The following is a 9,001-nucleotide window of genomic DNA, read 5'->3' on the forward strand; positions in this document are numbered from 1 at the left end:
TTAATTAAATAAGTTAATTTTATTTAATTCTATTATTTATTTAATTTAAAAATAAGTTAATTTTTAGTTTAAAAAACGTGCATCTTGATTAAAAATTTACAAAGATAGCAATAGTAATAGATTATTAAAGTTATCAAAAGCTGAACTTAACAGTTATAAAACACAACATCAACTTACAACTCTTTTGCCGATAGAGTATCTGTTTTGTTATTATTTAGCCTAGGGATCAGATAACATTTGATTATCGGGAAATATTTTTTAAAATATAAGTTATATCGCAGGCCACAGAATATGTAGTTTTAGTTTAAAACTTTTAGTTTGGTGTTCAGATCAGCATGCTCACGAGCCACATATTTTACACTTAATAGGCTGAAGTTTGCAGATTCATGTTATAGACTTACTTTCATGATACATACTTTCAGCAGCAATAGGAATGATTGTATTTAAAACTAACTAACTGTTTTATGAGTCATTTAAAGTATGTCGAACTATCTATGTTTTCACTTTAAGTTAAAAAAACATGTTTGCACTCACTATGTTTTAATAAGGACAACTTAAATTTGAGAAAATTCAATTGTCTTTTACGACACTTCTGTGTAACTTTCTTTATATACCATAACTCTTAACTTACCTAAAAATTATGTAATTGTAAAAAGCGGTTTTATTTTTGTAACTAAGTCTCATTAGAACTAAAAAAAATTGTCGGTTTTTAGACTTTCTTATATAAATAAGTTTCCTCTACAACTTAGTTTATTCTATTTAACTTCAGAACATTTAAAGAGGTTTTTATCAAAATAGGTTTAACGGAAATGTAATTTATAAAAGATAAATAAATGTAAGATAAAGTTTTTTTTATCTTTTTCATAGACTTTAATAACAAAGTTTACAGTTTCTTAATAGAGTCAAGATAGGGGTGGGCAAAGTTTTCAAACAGAGGACCGGATCTTGAAAATCTTAGTCTTTAGCAGGCCGGAGCATTTAGAATTAATGATTTACCGGATCCAGTGTCAGAATCTGACCTAATAAAGTCTTTAAAACCCGCATTAAGCCGGGTCCTAATTAGAAAATATTTTTTGGAGACATCTTCTCACTTTTTTTCATTAAGAATCGGACCCGGCGGGGTCTTAATTTTTTCAAAAAGATTCGTATCTGGCTGGGCACTAATTTTATATATATGTTAGATCACTACTTTAATCCATTGATTTAGAAAAAATTATAAAATATAACTGAGTTTAGCAACAAAAATTATATAACAAAGTAGCTTTAAGAACAAAACAATCAATTTTTTTAATAAGATTTTTAAAGTCTAGAAAAATTTATGAATTATACATTATCAGTAATGACTGCAGATTGCTAACAGTAAGATTTGAACGTTGCTTACTTTTGTTTATGTTGATGGTCGAAAGTTTGTTCACAAATATATGTTGTATCAAACATAACAAATAACATCATTTCCATTAGTGTCAACTTAAAAAACTATGTCTTCTTAAATAATGCATAAAATTTTTCAATTCTGTAAGTTTTGAATTTTTGTTTGAGAGTGTTGTTACACCGACCTTCATTGTCAAACCAAACTCATTATTAATTGAAACTGTGATACTAATGTATTTATCTATTGATATCACTGATTGTTCTGTATTTAAAAAAGTTGTAAAATGCTTCAAATTGTTTTTTGTGAGATGTTGGTAGAACATTTTTAATTTAACCTTAATCCTGTTACTAAAGACTACATTTCCTTAAAAAATTACCGTTTTCTGTTTGCTTCAAATACCAAAGCAAACTTAATGTGAATACAAAATTTGTGAATCATTTTTTATGTTTGAATTAATAAAAGTTTTATACCTTTCTTTTACTTCTTAAAATTTTTGAATTTGCGGTTTTTGTCCAAAACACGTCTTAAAACATTACCCCTAATTTTTTAAAATATAAAATTGAGCAGTTGGGTTGAAAGTATTTATGAATTTTCTATTAAAAAATAACTTTATTAATACTTATGCAAACAACTCTTTTATTTTGAAAAGGACTTACGTCTTAAATTTATCCCTTGTTTATTAGTTTTATTTAAGTAGTAGATTCACAAACATGAGTATGTAAAACATTAACTTAAAATAAACATTTAGCTTGGAATAAATTGACAAAAGATATTTCAAATGAGTTTGAACAAAATAAAGTAATAGGACAACTTGGTGTTTTATCATTACACAAAAAGTTATAAAATTATTTTTAAATACACCTTTAACGTTTAACTCTTACAATTTTATTTTGTAAAATTGTTATACAGCAATGTTTACAATTTTTGTTCTATTGAATTGGTGGGCTAGTAATTTCACTCGCGGGCCGTTTTCATTGAGAATTTAAAACCGTTCGAGGCCATTCATTTTAACTCCGCTGATCGTTTGTTGCCCACACACAAACAAAACTAATTATATAATACTTTTTTTTTAAATTGAAAAAGTTTGAAACAAGTGTTTTGTACATCAGTGTTATTATTTAGCATCCAGTCACTTTTTGCTAATTTATAAAGTTTTGGAAGAATACACCAGTTACATAAAAGCTCAGCAACGTACAACTCAGAAACCAATTGACTATGATATTAACATTAAATCAAGTAGTGCAAAAAAGATACTGATCTCTTTTAATTGTAATTTTAATTTAAACGATCTTTTAGTTTTATTTTTTCTTGTTAGAACCTTTATATTTTTATAGTACATTTTTAAAATATAACGCAGCCCGCGAAGAAATTTTTTATCAAGTTCTGTTTGAAAAAAAAAAGACTTTCTAATATTTCTGGCCCATTGACTAGAAAAGTCGCTAATCTATAACTTAAAATAAACATGAAACACAAACTAATTACCTAAACAAAATGCCACTAAAGTTAAGTTAAACAAAATATATGTTCTTTTTTGTTATTTGGATAAATAACAACAAAAAATGAAACTTTTAGACCTATATTGACATTAAGTAGTCAATAAAAACTAAATAGAATTCAACAGTTATCATAATTATGTATTAGTGAAAATTCTCAAAAACGTTTACTTACAAATATAAGGTTACATAAAAGTCTAATTAAACACTTAAATTAACACAAGTAATGCTAACATCGACCAATCTTCTTAATACCAGATGTTTAGTACACAATCTTAATAGTACTTATCAACGTTTTTCTACAATACTCTACAAAAAATTTATAAGTTTGTTTAGTATATTAATCAAGAATGGTTATTTTACGTTGTTTTTACATCACCGTTAGGACACTTCTTGATATTTAAAAAAAATGACTTGAAATCAAGAAAACTTACAAAAAGTGATAAAAACTACATAAAATTAAAACTAAGCAGTTCTTCATATTTTTTTAAATCGTCTTAATTCCTGCACAATTAGCTTTCGTGATAACTGTCTTTAAACATCAAGCCAAAATCTTTAACGTCGCATTTTTCGGTGCATGCATTTTGTATTGGGTAGGTTTTCAGAAAATTGAATGGTGCCAAGGTAAAAGTCTTTTCAATTATTCTAAAATTTTGCACAAAGTTTTTTTTTGGTGTTTTGCCAAAATAATTTTTTTTTAGCTAAAAACTTTTAGAATCCCATACTTATAAGCACCCTAGTCACCATTACTAAGTATATATCAGCTGACATAACAACAAAATGTATAAAACATGAATTTATCTATTTATAATTAAAATTTAAGATAATTTTTGCTAAACAAAAAGTTGTGAATAAGAGTTTTGGAAAGTTATCAGTATAACTCTGGTATATTTTATTACAGTGTAAGTTGTTTAAGCTTCCTAATCATCTATGTCATAAAAGTATTATAAAATGCTGAGTAGACCTTAATTGGTTTTTTAATGATGACAACGGTTACATGACAATTCAAATACGGACTATTCAAACTCCGACAGCTCAAATTCTGATAATGTAAGTTGTTAGAAAAATATTCAAGAGACCATGTCTCAAAAGGTAATATATGTTTAAAAAAAAATTGTGTAGTTTTCATTTATATTTACAAGCTATTTTTTATTTATTGCAAAATCATAAACTATTTTTGAGATATTTAAAAATTACTATAATTTAAAGCTTATTTTATTTATATCTCTAGAAATATTTGAAACTTTTTCAAAACAAAAAAATATCTTCTAGATATAAATAAGACCAACACTAATATTTTTTTTAATATCTGCATTACTTTTTGACTTGGTTTTCAAGAATTTGAGTTGACAGAATTTGAATTGTTTTAATTTAAATTTTAGTGCACCCGTTAACAGTATTTTGTTTTTTTGTACAAATGTGTTTATATGTATTTAACAAACAAAAAATAACTTAAATTAACCTTTTAAACAGTTTAATTTGGTTTCTAAACTTAAAGAAGTTAGGCAATCGGTAAATCAATTTGTGCAGTGTTGAGAGATTTGAATAGTTTATTGAAAGATTTTTTTACTGTGTTAGCTAATAGTGATACCTTGAATAAATTCTAAAACTAGCACAGCTTTTGTTTTGATATAACTTTAGATATCAAAACTATAAATACCTTTATTGGCTTTACTACAAACAAATAAATCAAGTTATTATTTAATAAATTAAAGTAACGTGGAACAGATACACTCGTCCAAGACCACACCACGTTTCAACAAACCAAAAGCTGTAGTCTAATGAGGCAGTAAAACTTTCACCAACTCCGAAGTTTTAAGGTTAATTTAAAAATTATAAACATAAACATATATTAACCTTAAATGTGTCAATAATTTTTTAATAAGTTAGTTTTTTGTTAATATAGTACATATTATTGTTTACGAGTGTGAAGTTAACTTGACCTCGTTTTTCAAGAATTTTTATAAAATGTTTAAACCTTGGACTTAATTATTTTCCCTATCTTAAAAGCTAGCTAACCATTTTTTTTTGTATTCTAGAGAACGGTCCTTTGCCTTTAACTTGAAAATCCATTGGATTGGTGTTTGGTATTTTTAATGGGGCCTCTTAGAAAAAATTGGGTTTTTTATGATTTTATTTATTTTATGAATTCGAGTAAAATTTAAAAATAAAAACAATTTTTCTTTTAAATCTTCTTATTAATATGTGAATTAACGGCTTTATTATTTTTTACTAACTGTCAATGTTTTGTACAATAAAGCCTTACTTCAATCTTTTACAATCTGGCCATTTTTTTACTCAAACTCATAAAACAAACAAATTCATAAAAAAGCTAACTAAAGTTGTTACATTTTCTCTCATTTTGTCCTTCAACTGAAGCCCTTGCGAGGGGTTTCTATTACTATGTATTTTTTTGTTAAATGAACTTCAAAAATTTAAATACATGTGATTTCAAAAAATTAATCAAGCATTGCTTTATACCATGAATTTTGTGAAAGATAAAAAATTTTAAAATGAAAAAAATTATATACAGCATTACTTCAAAACACAGTTGATTTATTAGTGTTAAATTACTCTAATAAACTTTTCTCTGCGTCAGCTGCCGCTTTACTCATCATCCTCTGTACCGTTCTCTCTCACTTTGAAATGTCGCTGATACTGCTTTCCTATCCGTCTTGACCAACCCTCTTATCACTGCATTCAAATGTCGTCGCTTATGCTCATGATTGAATCAGGTGCCGTGACTGGTCGTTTCATCTTCTACTACCTTGCTCTTAAAGGCAGTGTTTTCTGAAATTTAACTCACAGGTATTTTTTTTATCTGTGGTGCTCTCTGAAACAATTTTCACATAAATTTTCTCATCTGTGGTGCTCTCTAACACTTATTTCACTGGAATTTTCTTATCTTTGGTGCTTACTGTTATTCATTAAAGTTTATTGCAAACAAAATACAAAATAGAAGTACTTTTCGGACACGCTCTTCAGTATTTTTTCGTGTCAAAACAAGCTGAAATAATGATTAACTGATAAAAACTAATAAAACTAAGTATTTAAGAAAACAAATTAAATTTAACACAATAGTAGTAATTAACAAATTAAGGCAATCGTTTAATCAGAAATAATATAAATGTAACACAACTTTACTAATCAACTAATTTAAGTTCAACGAATTAAACAAAATGGTCGAATAAACAAATTTCTTTTGTTTACAGAGCTCTGGCTTTAAGCTTAAAATGTATATAGCTTCTAAAGTTTTTAGGTGAAATTCATTACGAGCAACTGATATTATTTTGAAGTTGTCCACTTTGTAGTTTTCGACACACTTAGGATTAGTAATCAGGTGTTGACCAATCGCTGAACTACTATTTAGTTTTTCCAAATCATCAAATTTCTTTTCGTCGTTACATGACTTCATCTTGTTTAAAAGGTTTTTTGGTATATGTTGGTTAATTCTTGCAATCAAATTGTTACTCGTTCTACCCACGTATGTTTTTTTACATAAACATACAAATTTGTAAATTACATTGCTGGTGTTTAGGGTGGGTAATTTATCTTTGTTTTTAATCTGAAACAGTTTATTGGTTGAGTATACTATTCGTAAATTAACAGATCTATAGCCATTTTCTACTATTTTCTTCAAATTATTATGCAAAACTGTATTCTGATTGTATGGCAACTTAAGGTATACCGGACACTTTTTTGGACCAAATTTTATTGACTTAAACCTTGTCTTTGTTTTTTGTATTGTGTTCTTTATTATGTCTAGAGGGTAACCTAAAGTCGCAAAGATTCTTTCCACATTTGATAATTCTGTTTCTAAATATTTTTCACTGTTATTCATTTCACAGGAATTTTCTCATCTGTGGTGCTCTCTGATACTTATTTCTAGAAATGCCTTAATCTGTGGTGCTCTCTGACACATATTTAATAGGATTTTTCTCATCTGTGGTGTTTTCAGACACTTATTTCAGAAGACTTTTCTCATTGATCAAAGGGTTATGTGAGCAACACTAACTAAGAAAACATTGTTCAGATACCAACCATCAAAACTTGCAAAAAGCTTTTCAAGGTTAAGTTTACAATTAAGACAATAAAAGATTGGTCAAAAATATGTTTGTTCAATTTAAATTCTAATTTTATCATCGTTCAGGTACATAACTATATTTTAATTTTATTTAACTGATTTAAGTTTAATTAAAAAACTATCTAACAATAATTTAAAGAAATTTTTTTTTGTCATTCCAACAATAAAAAAAGATAAGATTAAGGTAAAACAAAGTTCCACAATGAACAAAAATGCATCAAAGTTTGTAAAAAAACAATAAAAATATATTTTTAAAATAAAACTTAGTTGCTAAAAAAAACTTTTTAAAAAGAATGAAAGTTACAAATGTTTTAACCCTGTAAAAATTGAAAATTTGTTAAAAAACTGATCTTAATGTTGCGCTCAATTTTTACAAAATATTAAACAAACAAATTAAAAGAATACAATCTTACTAAATGTTATAAAATAAAAAGTTTCTGCAGAACACTTAAGAATTTTTTTTTTAGTCGTTAGTAAAATGTTATTCTTATAAAAAATGAGTTTTTATAAAACTAAAAAATCAAAGCTGCTCTTACCCTTATTCACTTTAAAAAACGTACAAAAATTTTAAAAATCGAAACATTTTCAACAAAATATAAATAACTTTAAACTAACAAGAAAAAGATAGTCTCATTAAAAACTAAAATATTTTTCTAAATTAGAGACTGATTTTCTTTTAAACATTTGCTAAGAAACCGAATTTAAGATGGTTAAAACCTACTAAACTGATATTCATCTGAAAACTTTTTGAAAATAATTTGATTTTTGATGAGTTAATAATGAAACGCTCTGCATAATTGAAACTACCATTTTCTCTCTCAGGTTGTTCGGTCTGTTTTCTCATTATTGATATCACATGAGTTTTTTTGTGAAATGAAAGCTTTTACATTTCTTCTTTCCGGTTGGCAAACTTTGGTATTTCCCTGTGTATTGAGGGTTGCCTTACATAAGCGAAAAGATTCTATATTACATCATACCTATTTTATTATTGACTTGACCTCATTGTTCTCTGATTAGCCTGATCTTCCTGACTTACCTATCTAGTCAATTCAAGATTTTGAAGCTTGAATTGGTGAAGTTCTTTTTCTAGTAACTTAGATGCTTTCTAATTCCCCAACTTTTCATTTTAGAATTTTAGTTCTCTTGTTTATTCTTCAAAAGATTTAGTCAAGGGGTTGGAAACTCTTGTCCTATCTTGCTTTCAGCCTGAACTTCTAACTGTACTGTTGCCTTACTAATCTACCTCACTGGGATTTGGGACACTGACCCTATCTAGGTTGTTACCTGAAATTCTTAAAAACCTGTTGCCTGAATGATTTGCCATTGTTGCATTATTAACATTTCCTTAACTAGAAAGCTGGGTTACAAAATCTGAGTCACCAATTGTAACGGTAATGGCCAGTCTTAAGGGACTACTTTTATACATAGACCTAATTTACTTTTTATAGAATTAAATACTATAGCTACAGAGTTACAAATAGTTTGATCTTTTTATTTAAATCAATAACAGCAATGGGAAACAACAATTTATAAACAATATATACAGAATAAGTGCAAAAACAGCATATATGAACAACTCAATAAAACAAAACATTAACCGCAAATACACAAAAATGGCCTAAAACTAAAACAAAATTTAATAAGGGCAAACATGTTACAAAATAAGTATTTAGATCAAAACTTCTGAAACATCCTGAAGCCTTTTTTTTAATGAAACTTTGACATTCGAATTTAATAACAAATAATAGTTGAAGTCTTGTCAATTTTTTACTTTGATTGTAGTTAACAAAAGTTAGGATTGTTTACGTCAATATTTACTAACCTAACAATAAGAACTGCACATTTTCTTTGTAATTTTGAATTAAAATCTTTATATTTGTTAATTAAATTTATCTCCTTACTGACTTTTTTATTCAATTAACGTTTATTATTAAGTGTTTTAAGACTTTTTTCAAAATTTTAGTTTTTACAACTTAGAAATAATAAAGATTTTTAGTTTTAGTTTCTTTGACATCTCACCTGACGTGTTAATATAAACTGAATATAAAAAAG

The sequence above is a fragment of the Thalia democratica genome, chromosome 1 (genome assembly GCF_965202585.1).
Source record: "Thalia democratica chromosome 1, ktThaDemo2.hap1.1, whole genome shotgun sequence".
Classification (NCBI taxonomy): Eukaryota; Metazoa; Chordata; class Thaliacea; order Salpida; family Salpidae; genus Thalia; species Thalia democratica.